At 39.7% G+C, this 16,137-nt stretch overlaps 1 long non-coding RNA gene across 1 annotated transcript in view; it reads right to left on the bottom strand.

Moving 5' to 3' along the window:
• Positions 1 to 257: 257 nt before the first annotated feature.
• Positions 258 to 16,137, bottom strand: part of LOC138566345 (uncharacterized) — a 706,078-nt gene continuing 690,198 nt past the window's right edge. Inside the window, exon 6 of the long non-coding RNA XR_011301911.1 lies at positions 258 to 456. This is a non-coding gene — a long non-coding RNA (uncharacterized lncRNA). The remainder of the gene's footprint in view (positions 457 to 16,137) is intronic.

Below are 16,137 nucleotides of genomic sequence, written 5' to 3' on the forward strand. Positions count from 1 at the left end.
ACAATGTTAATGGGTCGCATCATACACTCACCAACCTGTCCCTGTTTACTTGCCGGCTTTAGCACCCCCACCTCCACTATTTGTTCTAACCCGTACCAATGTGTTGTACCAGGCTCTGTCCCAAACCTTGATATTTTGCTAGGTTCATCTCTGGAGAGAAGAGAGACAAGACTACAAGAATCACTGTTATAATACAGGCAAAAATTACTAATAATACTACATACCCAGCCTAAAATCTCTGTTATATTTACCTGCATTGTCAATTCCATGGTCCCAAACAGGACCCTCGTTTCCCTGTGCACCTTCGCATGCCGTCTCACCAGCCCTGATCTCCTCCTATGGAAGCCACTTATAAATATTTTCAAGTGGGTTGTTTTGTCTTTTCGTTTTGAGCGCTGGTTGTCATGGTCTGGCAGTCTACAGCGTTGCACGAAAGGTCTGAGGCACGTTCTCCATCTATGAACGTAAAATCAGATTAAAAGACTCAAGACACGTAGTGCAAATGGATAAAACAAGAGAGAGTTTTATTGATTTGCAAACCAGTCAAAAAAACATTTTTAAATGTTTTCTATTGTGTTTTGGTTTTATTTCAACATTTTATAAATCAGTATAAACATACGTCACTTCATCAATTCTAAGAACAGTATTATTTTAAGAAAAGAAAAGATTGTGCAACACAGTTAATATTCTAAAATAAGATATGCTAAAAAAAGAATGCTTCAACTCGCATTGAATATGGCAGACAATTGCTTCCTACCGCAAAAATGCAGAAATATCAGAATCCTACTAGTCAGAGGTACAGATGAACCAGATTTGCATTGGTATCATAAGGCATCAGTCCTCAGTCTGTACTTATCAGGAGGGTATTTCCCAAAAAAACAATTGCAGATCTCATGTATAGAGGTGCAAGACATTATTAGGTGCTTCAATGTTTTCTTATTAGTAGCTTATTTACAAAAGCGATAAATAGGGGATGGATTTTCAACTTTATTGCAAGCATTAATGGTTTCCCTTGCGGGCAAAAAATTCAGATGACACATTAAAAACAGGGATTGTACTTTTGCATTAGGGAATTTGCATAAATAATTTGGGAGACTATCGCATTTCTAATGCTCCTCTGCAATATCCCAAAATAATTAGTATCACTTAAGGGTCGCACACGTTTTGATGTAAAGATGCCGTTTCACTAGGGTAGGGGAGTCAGTTAAATGATTCTGATCACAATTTGTCTCCTGAAGCAATTTAACCCAGTTCGCAAAAGATTGACAAGTGTTCATACATAATAGTAATAAAGTCAAACAAACTACACCCTATCAGCCCACTTCCCAAAAGAACCCAACCCACCTCCAGCTCACCTTGCTTTTATATACCCTCATGGTCTGGTCCCTCATAATATACCACAGAGTATTACAAGAGATTAGTCTGTCTCCTGTTTCCACTTTCTCTACCATCATCATGTGGTCCCTGGATTGGTCGCTCAAGTCTGATAATATCCATAGTAGTCTTCCACCAGTGAGGGGTGTGGGTCTGGCGACCCCTGGTGCACATCCGGTCGAGAAATGAGGTCCCATTGCCTCAGCTGGTTAAAACCTGCATGATCCAAGATGGAGGCCCAAGTGGCCTTAAACGAATGAACCCAGCAGTCATCCAAAGTGTTGTTTCAGCAGTATTTCAGAGAATGTTTTTTTAGGGAGCTCTCAGGACAAGTGTTACCTACAGACAAATAGGGGGAATCCCTATTCATTGTCCACTATAATAGAAAATAAAATAACAAACTCTCAGGCCCATATACCATAGAAAATAAAAATGCCAGTCTCAAATATAATGTTAGTCATTGTATTTCCTTAATGTCCTTAATTACATCATCACAGCACAAATCATATTTTTTCACCTCGCGGGGGTCATTCGTATTCTCAGGCTAGAGGTCTTGAGAGCCAATTACAGGTAGAAAATGTTCTGTTTATCTGGGGGTGACTGTGGGAATCTCATGCGATTACATCGGCAACATGGTAAGACGTGTGCAGAAGAAAATGTGCATCACACAAAGTGATGAGTGATAGGGGATAATGGAAGAGGGTTAGGGAAGGATAAAGCAATTGAGTGAGTGCGGGAACCTGGAATAAAGAGGGGGACACATTTTGAGTGCTTATGAAGATGTGGAAGACATTTTATTTTCGAGCATTGTTTGTCATTATCGCAGGAATGGGTGAACCACCACTTTACAGCAGGAATTTCTGTTATTGAAAATGATTACTGTTAATTTATCGCGGGAATAAGCAGTTAGAAAAAAAAAGGTTTAACATCGGCAGTGCCTATATCTACTGGACAGGAGTCAATGCGTTTTTGGTAACAAATAAATGGTGTGACTTGACAAGCGACCACTGCTAGCGGCCCCGAAAAAAAGCTGTTGGAACAACATTTCCAGAAGCCAGTGCCAACTCTCATAGCTAGTGAGATCTCAAGAAACAATGCAAAATGTAGAGAAGCCACGGTTGTAGGACGTGGACAATGTCCACTGTGGACATGAAAGAAAACTATTGGTGCAACATGTACAGTGGCCACAACAAAAGGTCATTGCTAGTGAGACCTCAAGAAACTGGGAACATGTTCAGCCGTGGCCATTGACCATTGGCCATCGGCCATCGCCACTTGCCATGGCTGAATGATGCCGTTACTAATGACATGATTCACAACATCAATGATGAGACAAATAATTACATCATATATTATTATTTATTATGTAAGTTAGAATAGCTTTTTTCACCTCTTTTGACACATATTTTATTACACATAATAATAATAATAACATAACATGGACCAATACACTGATACAGAAGTATCATAAGATTATGGGTGGAGTAGTTATTTGTTGTACTTATTAGCTTATAATATGTTAAATAAAAATATGTAACGTTATACAAATGATTTGAATTTCATGTATTAGTAAGCAATTAGAATACTTAATTTCAGGGGAAGTACTTGATTCAGGCAACTGTTCTTCATGCCTTTCTAACATAATTTAATACTTATGTGTAGTAGTAAACGATAAGAATAGATAGAAGAAACATGTTTAATAGTAAACGTTATGAACAAAGTAAATGTACACATATACATTTACAATTTTCCTTAGTCTAATAACATCACATAAACATTATTTTCTAAATAACAAATTTTATTAAACATACATTTAAAAAACACACATAATAGAAAGTATGTTCAGGTGTGTATTGAAATAGTATAGATTCTAAGGATAATATACAAAACAAAATCTGGAACTCCAATATATCAATTACCTCCCAAAGTACATAATGCCTATATACTACTATTCATTGCAATAATCTCTGCATGCACTTACAATTGTGCACCATACACTATAGAAACAAGGGCAAAATACAATGTGCTGTGTGATATATGAACATATATGTTATGTAATGAAAACACTTTGCTAAAGGGATGTTATGGTTAAGTTGCATTAATACAAACTTATGGAATTCAATATAAAACTGTTACGGTTACAAATAAAACTGAAAAAACCTCCCTTCACCCGTTATGTTAAGCTGAGCAACCATAACTCGCATCACCACCACATACTGCTAAGACCCACGCCATCAAAGATGACATCATAAATGGCATTGATGACATCACCGATGACATCACGTATCTGGGCCTCTTGTTTTTGTTCACTGACATATCTAGGCCAGGTGGTTTTGTTCACTTACAGTCAGAATAATAACATTCAAAAGGTGCTATATATCTAGACGTTAGCCTTGTTATATGTTCTTAAAGTGATTTCCTTAGGGTTTGGTCTCAGCTCATGGTGCACATACATGGAGCAATAAGCAGGCCTCTAAAACACAATTTATTTGTATACATGAAGATAAACTATAATGTTATTAACATTTTCTGATGATGCTGTTTCTTTCTTCCTTACCTTAGCTTCCCTGTATGTGCCTTTGTGCCTCTGATTTGTATGCAATGTGGGTCTTCATAAGTATTGTTTGTACTAGCACAGGTGTGTAGTAAGTCTTGAATTGGTAGCTCGTTATTCCATGTTTAGCATTACTCAAAACTCTGATAAGGTAGCATTCATTATTTTTCTATCAACAATTACAAGATTATAAATATTGTACTTCTATGGTGCATGCTGCAGCCATTGCCTATGTTTATTTATGATTATGTTCCTGTATTAACAACACTCAAATATAAAGTTTTGTTTAGGTGAGTACATCCCTCTACAACATCTTTACCAAGCCCTTATTTCACAAGTTGGACAGACTGGGTGTCACATACACTAATTATGCATATGACATCCAGATCCTCACACCCCTTTCGGAAACTTTGACTCAGATACGGCCTTGGTAAACAAAATATATCTCATCATTCAGGCATGGATGGCCACACACGGCTTATGCCTGAATGATGATAAAACCGAAATCCTGCTCCTCGGCTCCAACGCCAATCTAAAAAAAACTCAGCCTCAACTACAAGGCTTTCAACATCGATGGCAACACCATCACAGTTGCCAAAACAGTGAAAACTTTAGGCTTTCAGCTAGATTCAGCCTTTTCACTAAAAAAAACAAGTAAACTCATTAGCATCCTCTACCGCCTACACATGCAAGCTAAACAGGGCAAGTAGAGCATTCCTCTTCCCTAGCTGTATCATCATCGCTAATGCCCTAATACTCTCCAGACTTGATTATTGTAACGCCATGTACCTAGGAGCCAACAAATACATAACCGACAAACTTCAAAACAATACACTCAAAACAGCCCTTAACTTGCCCTCCAAGAAACACATCTCTAACAAAAGAAGAGAACACAAATGGGTCAAAATCTGTGACCGCATCTCACTCAAAACAGCATCACTCACTTTCGAATGCCTAAACAATGCAGCCCCCCCGCCTATGTCGCAGCCAGAATAATAATAATTAAAAAAAAAGAATAATAAAAAAGAACTTCCATCCGCCCCACCAGAACCATTAAGTCTTACTGCCTGCAGGTACCCAAATTCAGACAAAAGAAAACAGGCGGTAGTAGCTTCCCTGTCATGGCAGCCCAACATTGGAACGCACTCCCACTCAAAATCAGAACAGACCAATCCTACTACAACTTTAGGTGAAACACTCTCACCTGGTTATGATCCAATGATCCCCATGACTGATCTGTGCCCTCTCACACTAACAAACTATAGCCAACCTGACTGTATATATGCACATCCCTTAGCTGACCTGCCGAAATGTAATTAACTGTATGTATATATGTAAATATGTCACTTCACCAGATTCTACATAATGTAATGCTATGCTTTATATTCATATGTGCTTTATCATGCAACTAAGCTTTTATGTAATCTTATCCTCCTGTTCTCTGTTGCGCCCTGTTACCTCTGGGTTTTGCGTGCCATACTAAATAAACAAACAAACAAACATAATTTAATAGATTAAGTAATTAATGATAGGTCTCTCGATCAAACCTGACACCTTGTTACCAACATTACAAACAAAACCCTGTGTAGTGACTTTTCATCAACATTAATTTCATATCTGATGTCATAAGTGATGTCATCAATTACATTTGTGATGTCATCTATATGTCCTGGGTGTTAGTCTTAGCAGTGCACGGTGGTGCCGTGAGTTATGGTTGCTTAGTTTACCATAACTAGTTAATTTCTGAGGTTTTTCAGTTTTACTTGTAACCATAATGTCCCTTTAACAAAGTTTATTAATTGAATTTAATAGGTTTTTATTAGTGCAATTTAACCATAACGTCCCTTTAACAATGTTTTTTCAGTGAATTGCATGGGTTTTTATTAGTGCAACTTAACTATAAAAACCCTTGAACAAAGTTTTTTCAGTGAATTTCATACGTTTTTATTAGTGTAACTTAACCATACCGTCTCATAAACAACGTTTTTCAGTGAATTGCATAGGTTTAACCATAATGTCCCGTTAACAACGTTTTTTTCAGTGAATTTCATGGGTATTAACCAGTTTATGCTAATTTCCTACAACTTACTAATGTCATACTTATCTCAATATAGCAACATTTGTGTCCAATTTACAAAGTTTCACCTTAAAACGTTGCCATTCCTCACCTTCTAACATCATTTTTAACACTTCTATATACTTTTTGCAACTTTTTCCACTGCTTTTGCATCCGTTGACTTCCAAGACAGTCTGACTTCAGTGCAGACATTCCGGACCTTGTCACAGACTGTTTCGAACTACACTTACGTCTGATCTGGCAACTTTCAAGCTCAAAATCTACCATTGCAAAGCTCCTACACTTATTCTTACTCATATAGTGGATTGATCATCTTTCAAGTACCATCAGAGACAACCTGGTTGTGGACAAACAGACCAGAATGTAAAACCCCGCCCCACATTCTCTTACAGATGACCTTACTAGAGCTGGCGTTCACAGAGCGAAACAATCAAAATATGGTTGAAACCTTTTAGAAAGTTGTCGCTGAAATGGCAAGACTTGGTAAAAGAGAACCTTTTTTCTGGGGTGACCTCCTCTAATGTGGATTTACCAAAAAGGAAATGAACCTATTGACATCACCTTGTAATCCCCAGTATCTGCTAGCATCTGAAATTGGAAGTGGGTTTCATGATGAACATCTAATGTGGAAACGAACATCTCTGGGGAAATCAGAATATTACCTATTTTCAGGTGGATTCAGAGACACTAATTCTGATTTGTTGACTCCAATTTTGAAAGAAAGAGTAGCTGAATAGCTGTCATTTGATTTCCATAACCTCCAACAAGCATTCAAGTAGGATGATGAGGTGATGCAGAGTGGTGTCAAAACATTGATATTGCAGTTCTGTTATGAAGTACGCTAGTGCAACCCGGCATTTAATGAATGCAAGTCTTCTGTTTTGAAGTTACCACTCTTACTAGGATTTCCCTGATGTATGGTTGTTGGGAGATGAACTGGTAATCGATGTTGGTGAAAAACAGAAGGTTCTTACTTCTTAAAATCAAGTTTGACATTGGAGACGTCTGGAAAACAGTCCGCTGGAACAAAGTAAAGCATGGACAAAGGCTTTTTTAACATTGCCAGACACGCGTTAAAAAAAGATAATTGAGATTCACGCCATTCGGTGCATAGAATAATGCACAAAGAATTGCACAATATTTGATCCAATCTGTAATATAATGTGCATTCCTAAGCTGCTGAATTTCACAATTGCACTGTTATACCCATTTCCAGAACCCGGTTGCCGTTCTGTAAATGCACAAGTGGGCATAATGGCAAGTTTGTAAAAGTATTGAACGGATAGGTCCTTTAAGTGAGGTAATGATTTTTTGGATGCATGGGGATGCAGAATGTACTCTTACACCAATAATAATACAGACTCTGGAAGTTGGGAAAATATAACTGTTTTAATATCAATTGTCTTACATGAAAAAATACATTTGTATAGTGAAAACACGTCTTACTACATGGCAAAATAAGAAAAACCTAACTGGGATTCTGGTTGGTATACGGGGAACATCAAGATATACTTTCTATGGGGAAAAGGATTGTGATTGGGTCTCTTTATCAGGACAACTTATGCCCACCCTAGTGCAACTGATCTTCACTGTCATCAAATACACTAAGTTTCATTGGCTCTCAAACTATAGGGCTCTTTGCTATGTGGCCCTCTATGATTGGTTGGCACACTTGTATCCTTCTGGAATATTCCACTCGCTAGCAACATGCAAGCTGGTACCCCAGGTGCTTGTGGGTGGACTTGACCATGCCTTCCCACTCAATTATCCCATCATCTATCATCATTCCTGCTCTCTGCTTTTCAAATTGTCTTTGAACTCGGCCTTGCAAAGTATCACTATGCCTGGAAAGAGAAGGGAGTTCGAGCAAGTTCTTATCTTCAGTCTCGACATAGCATGCCCAAAGTCTATTTTCATCTATACCATGTGACAGGCGACTGTGTTTTAGCTCCTTTTTCGATTTTAATACTATTAAATGAATAAGACTTGACACTCATAGTGTTTTTCCATATACCTCAACAGAAGCTTGCCTCGCTTCTCACGTTCATTTTATCTTCTCAAATACATAACTAGTTTTGTGGCTGCCTCAACTGTTGACACCGTGCTAGACAGGCCTTCTCGATTCTTCAGCTATCTGCAGCCGTCTTTCTTTGCTTTGTATTGTTGAGGGTGTATAGTATGTCTAGAAAAGTGTGCAGGGGCTTAGGTGGCTGGATTATTGGAGTGAAGTGTGTGGTGACTGCTTGTACATTTTATAATACTATGTGTATATACGTGGACAGGGTTTCAGGTTGTTGGCTTATGTGTGTGGTTTGTGACCAGTGTACAGACTGTTCGGTGCATGGGTGTGTTATGTTGTGGTGATTGTGACCAGCTACTACAGTGTTGGGAGTATGGCTGGAGGTGATGGAGCCTAAACTCTTGGGCGCATAGCCTGAGGCCGTAGGCAGAGTAGCAGCCATGTTTTGAAAATTAGAGCCTTTTAATGTGTGTGCAACTCCACAACATAGAGTTGCTAGTTCACTTTCAAAGAAGAGGTGGAATATGTATTCCACGTTTTGTCTGAATCTAGGGTCTTCAGAATACATTTGTAAAGAGCGGTATTCTGATGCTGTTATTTGTGTGCATCTTTCACCAGTAGGAAAAAGTAGAGGAAAGGCTCATGCTTCTACACTTTTTCCCCATACACTGATTGGCGATCTTTGGCTTTCCGCATTTGATAAGTTTCCAGTGCATCGTCTATGGTGTCTTTGGAGTGCAGTGGGTGAATTGTATAATGGTCTAAAATTTTGGAGACTGCAGTAGGATCTAGAAGTTCAAATTGGCCAGTTGTTGAGGAGTCCTAAATTATTTTGGTTGTTTCTCTCAGGTTTACTTCAATGTTTATTTCTTTGTAGTATTCATTGTTGTCTTTAAGATATTGAAGGGCTTTTCTAACTTTGCTTAAGTCTACTACTTGCTGCCACGTTCTTTTGTCTTTTATGGGCACACCATTCACCAGGATAATCAAAGATTGTTCTATTGGATGTTGCACTCCTAGAGTGTCTACATTTTCTTTGAGATCTAATGGCAAATACAGTACTTTGCACAAATACCAGTAATTCAGTGGGAGGCAAATTTGCAGTTTTTGGTTGTAGTCATGTTATTGCTAGAAATGGGTGTGCTGTTTGGATTATAATGGTCTCATACAAATTAAGCTGTTGGAGTGGTTTTGGCAGTGGGAATATTTCCAAATTATTACTGATAACCCGTGAAGGCATTTGGTTATTGTCAAGTTTTACAGTGCAGTATGTGCACAGTATTGAGGGGTTAGTAATTTCATATTTGTTTTTTGCTAATTGGAACCATTGGGATTAATCATTGTCTTCTATTTTGTACATTATACCTATAGTTTTCGTGCTCTTTGTATAAAAGGTTCTGTGACAACACACACATATTTGATTTGGTATTTCAGCAGATGTGCTTTCGAAATGGGCTATTTCTTTTTTGTATGTGTGTAATAGAAAGTTGACATCTACATAGTTGTTGGTACTGTTTTCTGAAGTTACTGGATTTTGTAAGTGCTTAAAAAAAATATTTGCTTGGGGAGGGCTCTATTTGTTTGAGGAGTTGTTTTGCTGTACCTTGTAGGAGAATGTCATTTAAATGCTCCAGTGCTAAAGCAGGACCTTTTGCATAGTACTGAATGAGATTTCTTACAGTAGAATTTTCTGTTGCTAACATTTTGATATGGTGGAAGGTGCATTTCCAAGCAGGTCCAGAAATGCAGGCTAATGAATGTCCCTACAGTCCTGTGTATGTGCACACTGGACAGAAGTTCATAGTTTCTAGTATGTTCATGTTTCCTTTGTCGTTGTCATTGACATAGTGATTGACAAACTGCTGAAAAACTTGATAGAGTTTTGGCATACGTTACACATTGATGTGCACGGCCATTTGTAGATGAGGCGTATTGGTTTGGTGGAATGGAGAGTTGGTTCTAAGTTTGATGGGGATATTTGTGAAAGCAGTGTTTCTTCTTCCATTAAGGTATTGTATACCTTTTCATACCCTCACCCACTGCTATGTATGGCAATTTGGTTTGTTTGCTCTTGTGTGTATGATTCTTCATTAAGCTATGGCTCTGTGCTGGTGGTGTGACTCCACTCACCTGTACAAATGTTGCCAAAGATATCTATGCTGATATTGCATTTGTTGCAAAGTAATGGTTGTAGTTTACTAATACATTTTATTAGTGGTTTCATTCTGTTTAAAATTAATGTATAGAATTTCCTTTCGAGGAGCATTGCACTGTCTACAAGAGCTTCTAGGATCAGTTTTCTGCAGTAACTTTTAAGGGTTGAGCGTGATTTTTCCCCTTTATTTATGAGGTTCTGAAGGACTCTGTGGTGGAAATTTCTGTGTGTTAGTGTTAGCAGTGCACAGTGGTGATGGCAGGTATGGGGGCTTAGTTTACCATAACTGGCGAATTTCAGGGGGTTTTCGGTTTTAATTTGAACCATAATGGGGAGGTTGATTTTTTTTTTTTTTGTGAAGTGCACAGGTGCAACTTAACCAACACATCACCTCAACAAAGTTTTTTTTTGTAGTGAATTTTACAGGTATTTGGGAGGGCAACTTAACCATAATGTCCCCTTAACAACGTTTTTTTTTGTAGTGAATTTTACAGGTTGTTGGAAGGGGAACTTAATCATAACATTGTGTCAATGAAGTTGTTGTGCTGAATATACACTGTCATCATGTGAATTTGGGAGATATGTAGTATAATGTCCGTACTTGATATACATTTAACATAGAACATACAGCACCCCCTCCCTATTGATATTAGAAATGGATCGACTGAGCGCCTGTTTGCGGAGGGGGCGGACGGGATCAACATTACCCAAAGATGCAGGGGGTATCTGACAATGTACTATTGTTTTACACAAAAAATGTGCAACGTAGAAGAAGGACATAACCACATTATAAGTAGTAATAAGTAAATATGGAAACCTAAACGTGTGAAATGAAAACGACACATTTAATAACCATGTAGAATGAAATGGATGGTACCATAAAAAAAAAGGATGCCTCCATCGTAATCACTTCACAGAAACTCTGCAGCCTCGACCGACAGTGGACGGACGCAGCAGGACGAAGGGAAATTACATCAAAATAGTGAGTGAAGGTCATTTCTTTGTATGTGTGTGTATTTTTTTTGGTATGTGGTGCAGAAATAATAATTTCTTTCTGTTGTTTTGACTAGTACTGGCTAGTGGCTAGTACTTTGGAGTGGCTTGAGGAGTATTTTCTGCATGGGAAAATGTCTGAAGACAGCGACAATAATGGTACACAGTGCTCTACATACGCAAAATAATGATCAGTATTTTATAGGCATTTAACATATGCATATATTTTTTGTGCAGACCAGGAAAGAAAAGAAGAAAGGCCAACAAACGAGACAGAGGAAGACAGGATGAAAAGGATTGAGCAGAAAATTGACATACTGAATGAGAATTTTAAAAGTTTAAGGGAGTTTGTGGAGGACTGTGTGAGAGGAAAAGTACGTTACCATTGTCCCACCTGTACCTGCCCCGCTTCTCCATTCCCAAGTGAATCATCCCCAAACCTTCAAGAAGAAAATAGACGTTTTGACGAAACATCCATCCCTTCTTCCCCTCACAAATCTTCTCCTCATAACCAGCCCGTGTTGAATCCTAATTTCCCTATATTTGTGTCAGTATCTGCTTCCCCGCTATTTCTTTGGATTGAAGTGTGTGTGTGTGTGTGTGTGTGTTTGGAATGTTTTTGTATAGTAGTTGTAGTTAAAGAGTTTGAGGAAAAAAAATGTTTCTTTAAAAAGATTTAAAATGTTCGCGAACAGCGCGCCTGTTCGACCTATCCGTAAGCAATGGAATGTGGGCGTTGTAAAGGCAGTACACCTACCCTTACTAATGTCAAGTAAGATGGAGTCGATGTTTGACCGCACCATCTGTTCAAGTTGTGCGAACATAAACAGAAAGTGGCATCCTAAGGACTGCTTACAAACGAGATGAAACATGTTTGTAGAACACACCAGGTGTCCGGGATAGCTGTAAATGAGCAAAATGGGAGTGTGTTAAGGACAGTATACCTGTCCGTTTCATCCGCAACCAAAATGGTGCCGTCCGTAGAACAGGCGCGGTGGCCGGCAAGTTCGCAGTCAAACAAAATGGAGTTGTCCTAAGGACACTGGACCTTTCCGTACAGTGAGCATATCATGTATGCAGATGCGCAGTACAACCGTAAGTATAGCGAACATCGCGCCTGTCCCTAACTGTCTGTCTCACTTGTGTCGCACTTTGAATTAGTTTGAGAACCCGAACACTGTCCATAGGAAACTTGCGCGCATGCGTAAGTTTGTTACTCTGCATTTGCTGTCTAGCGGACTCCAATTTCTGTCGCAGATATGTTCTGGACGTCATCATGTGACCAACCCTACGCTGAGCGTGTAGACTAATTTGCGCAGTTTGTGTTCTTCCGCAACAGTACAAAAGAACTTGTAGACATAAGGCAAATTATTGTAGAGTGTAAAAATATAATTTCACATATCCTAGACATATCCTAGACAATAGTTTACCTGAGGACTTGTGTAAAAATTTTGTACCGCTTTGCATTGATGAAGACGAGGCACACCCCTCCACCTTTACAAAAATGACCACACCCCCGAGCGCATCTTCATTGTCCTTCGAGCAATAGCAGATTGAGGTGTACTGCCTTTACTGCTGTAGTGACCAAAAGGAAAGTATGGCTTCCATGGCTGCTGTTGGTTCATTAGCCTCTGCACCACCCCCAAACTCGCCACCACCACCACCTCCCCAAGGGCCTGCAGAGAGATATACGGGTGAGGATGTAGAGAGAGAGGAAGAAGGAGGAAGAGAATGACGTGGAGGAACTCCACACTACGAGCACTCGCCGGGAGTCGTGGGTGTGGCAGTTGTTTTCCGTTTATGGGAACGTATCAAAATCACGTGCGAACCTGGTGAGGTGTATGGGTGTGTGTTGTGTGGGTCAAAAACTGTGGATTGATGAAAACGGATTGTCACATAGGTTATCGTGAATCCAAAAGAGGTTGCAATGAATTTTGTACATTGCAAAGAAAAATCTGATTGCCAGCATGTGTGAGATGAACTCCATCTCTGCGGAAAATGAAAGAGCTGTGAAACAAAATGTTTTCATTGTGGAATGAGGACATGTCAACATCTCTTAAAAAGGCACAAACAGCCTTATTCACATTGCGTCTCGCTTTCTCAATTTGTGGACCAAAGGCAGAGGAACGCAACCATATTTGTCTTTGTGCAATACGGGAAAACAGTATTTGACAATTTGGAAACATGTCCATGAGCTTCGCAAGTCCTTCCTTCATTGCAAATTGCAAAGAAATTCCAGAGACATGGCCTAATTTGTTTCCTCCGCAATGAATGATAAGTATATCTGGAGGACGCTCCGTCAGTAAAGTAACACAGAGAGGTACTAAGTCCAGCCTCCTCATGCCACACAAGCCCTGCCAGTGCACTTCCACATGAGGAAATCCGAGATCTGCAGATAAACTGCAGCTTTCTGCATGCACCTTCAACCAATGTATCCATGAGTCTCCCAAAATCCAGAAAATCTGTTTTCGAGCACGCAAAGCCATGGCTGTGTGGTCTCCTGTCAGGGAGAAGACGGTCTTACTAAATCTCGCCATTCAGAACACACCTACTGAACTTTATTGACCAATCCCTAGCTCCGCTCATTCTCATTTGCATGCGTCTCCACCCCAGAATCCCCGATGGTGATATGCGCAGGCTGCAAACGTCCGCCATGACCTCAGACATGTATAGGATCAGAGCGTGACGACGGTCAATTAAGGTATTATTCCCCTATTTCCAGTTTAAGGTGGGCTCTGAAAAGAGCTGTTCCAAAAGAACATTGCATTTCCCAAAGAAGATAGCGCAACACCATCTACTTCAAAATAATCCACATTACTTGGAACAATGTTTTAGTGGCTGCAGAAAAACAAAGCACTCATGCTGCGATTAATGGTACATCTCCCAATACCTTGATCTGGACAGAAAAAATAGTTGTTGTCCCATTTTACTCTAGGGAGTAAACCAGAAAAAATTACTTTTGCAGTTGGAAAGATGTTCATGGGCCTCATTACGACCCAGGCGGTAAGTTCCCGCCTGGGCCGTGACTTTACCACCATGGCGTAAACTATGTTTACGCCATGGTGGTTGGCGGACTTACCGCCCCATTCCGACCTTGGCGGGGCGGTAAATCCCCAATCCCCATTTACCCTTCCCCATTCCCATTTTTGCCCCATAGGGCATAATGGGAGTGGGGAAGGCGTTAATTACGCCACCGTAAATTACGGTGGCGTAATTAACTCCATGGTCCCTTAGCGCCATGGATTTTAACACCTGCTAAAAGCAGGTGTTAAATCCGCCATGGCGCTAAGGGACCTCGTACTCAGGCGGTAAGGGTCGGCGCTGTTTACGCCGTCGTTAAACCCTTACCGCCTGAGTCGTAATGAGGCCCCATGAGTATTTGAACCAACTGTTCCAAATCTGCCAACAAAGTACGTGAACTCACGTAGCCCAAATGGCAAGCACTGTAGTGCAAAATTACCACATGAGGAGAGGTCATCGTACGTATGTCTCTGGAAACTTGCAGAATTGCTGCAACATTGGCATCAGTCTTAGCGTTCCACACCACCTCCACTCCTCTAAATGTTGTGCCACATGCCTACTCTCAGCATAGTGTTGTAAGCCAAATACAGCCAAGTTTATACAAAGAGGACAAAAATGTCTCCAAGCACCAAAACCCTGACCCTCTCCACCTCTGCCATCTTCAGTGTACGACACAAAAGAGTAATGTGAACATCTGATTGGCTGATGCCTACAGTCCCCTTTCCATGCAGGATTTGCTGTAGAAACCTGTATGTGACACGCCCTACCCACGGATAAGTGTTGCCTACGTGCGGCACGTAACTCTTACCAAGTCCTTCCACCCTTTCCACAGCGGTAGCAAATCGAGCCCCTCATTGGACACAACTAAGCAGTCACACAACCATCCACCAATCACATTGAATATCGCTAAATATAACTCTGTCATCAACATTGCACACTTCAAAATTACTGTAGATATTTCTGAATGGAAATCGCATATCATTGCAAAGCACCTACTTCACAAGCTACTGTGCACGTGTTGCAAATTTCTACATACAGCTCCATGCATGCACACATGCATGAGTAGAGAGTACAGGTATGTATATTTTAATCAGAGAACATGTACAACCCTTATGATTTAATTTAAACAAATTAATGCCACTAAATGTGCATAGGCAATAGATACCAACGCTCCCCCTTTTAAATGCCAGATGTCCGATTTATCATTGACAAATCACACAACTTCTTACTGTCTTCCGCATAACCTATAAATAAGTTGCAAGCATGCCTATTTAGGGTGAAACTCGATTTTGTATAAGAAAATGTCAGAGTTGTGTACTGTGTATGGCCTACAGTAATGCTACTTACAATGTAATCATCTAATAAAAGTAAGTGCTCCCGATTGCTGTGGTGACATCTCCCTCTGAGGGTCTCCCGATTTTTCGGCATTGTTCTTTTAATTTGTAAGTAGAAAATGTGTTCCCATCTACCACTATGCCCCATCGCTTACAAACATCTCTCCTATAGATAGTACACCTTGTAAAAAACAAAGCATTTTCATAACCTTAAAATTGTTAGAAATTTTGAAGGACTTGCAAGTAACATATTGCAAATACCATACATAGGCTGCACAGAGTGAAGTGAAATGCACACAGGCACTGGGTTGAAATATGAAAGGATAATGCTCTGACGAAAGATCCACAATTAATGTGTGCAGTATCATCACTGCTGTAAACACACAAAGTAATTAATTTTGTTTTTTTGAATCGCAGTGAAGACTACTCTCCTGAGAATCAACAGCATCTACACTGCAGACAACATATCCGTAGAAACCTGGTAATTTTGCAAAAAAAAGTAAGTACAGTACTACCTTTATATTGTAACTACTCCTCAAAGAGGCTGCGTGGGTTATTTGTTTAATTTGGGCACCAAAGCAAACATTGATTTCTGAACCATTCTACCTA

Source organism: Ambystoma mexicanum, chromosome 2p (genome assembly GCF_040938575.1).
Source record: "Ambystoma mexicanum isolate Mex_15411 chromosome 2p, UKY_AmexF1_1, whole genome shotgun sequence".
In the NCBI taxonomy this organism is placed as follows: Eukaryota; Metazoa; Chordata; class Amphibia; order Caudata; family Ambystomatidae; genus Ambystoma; species Ambystoma mexicanum.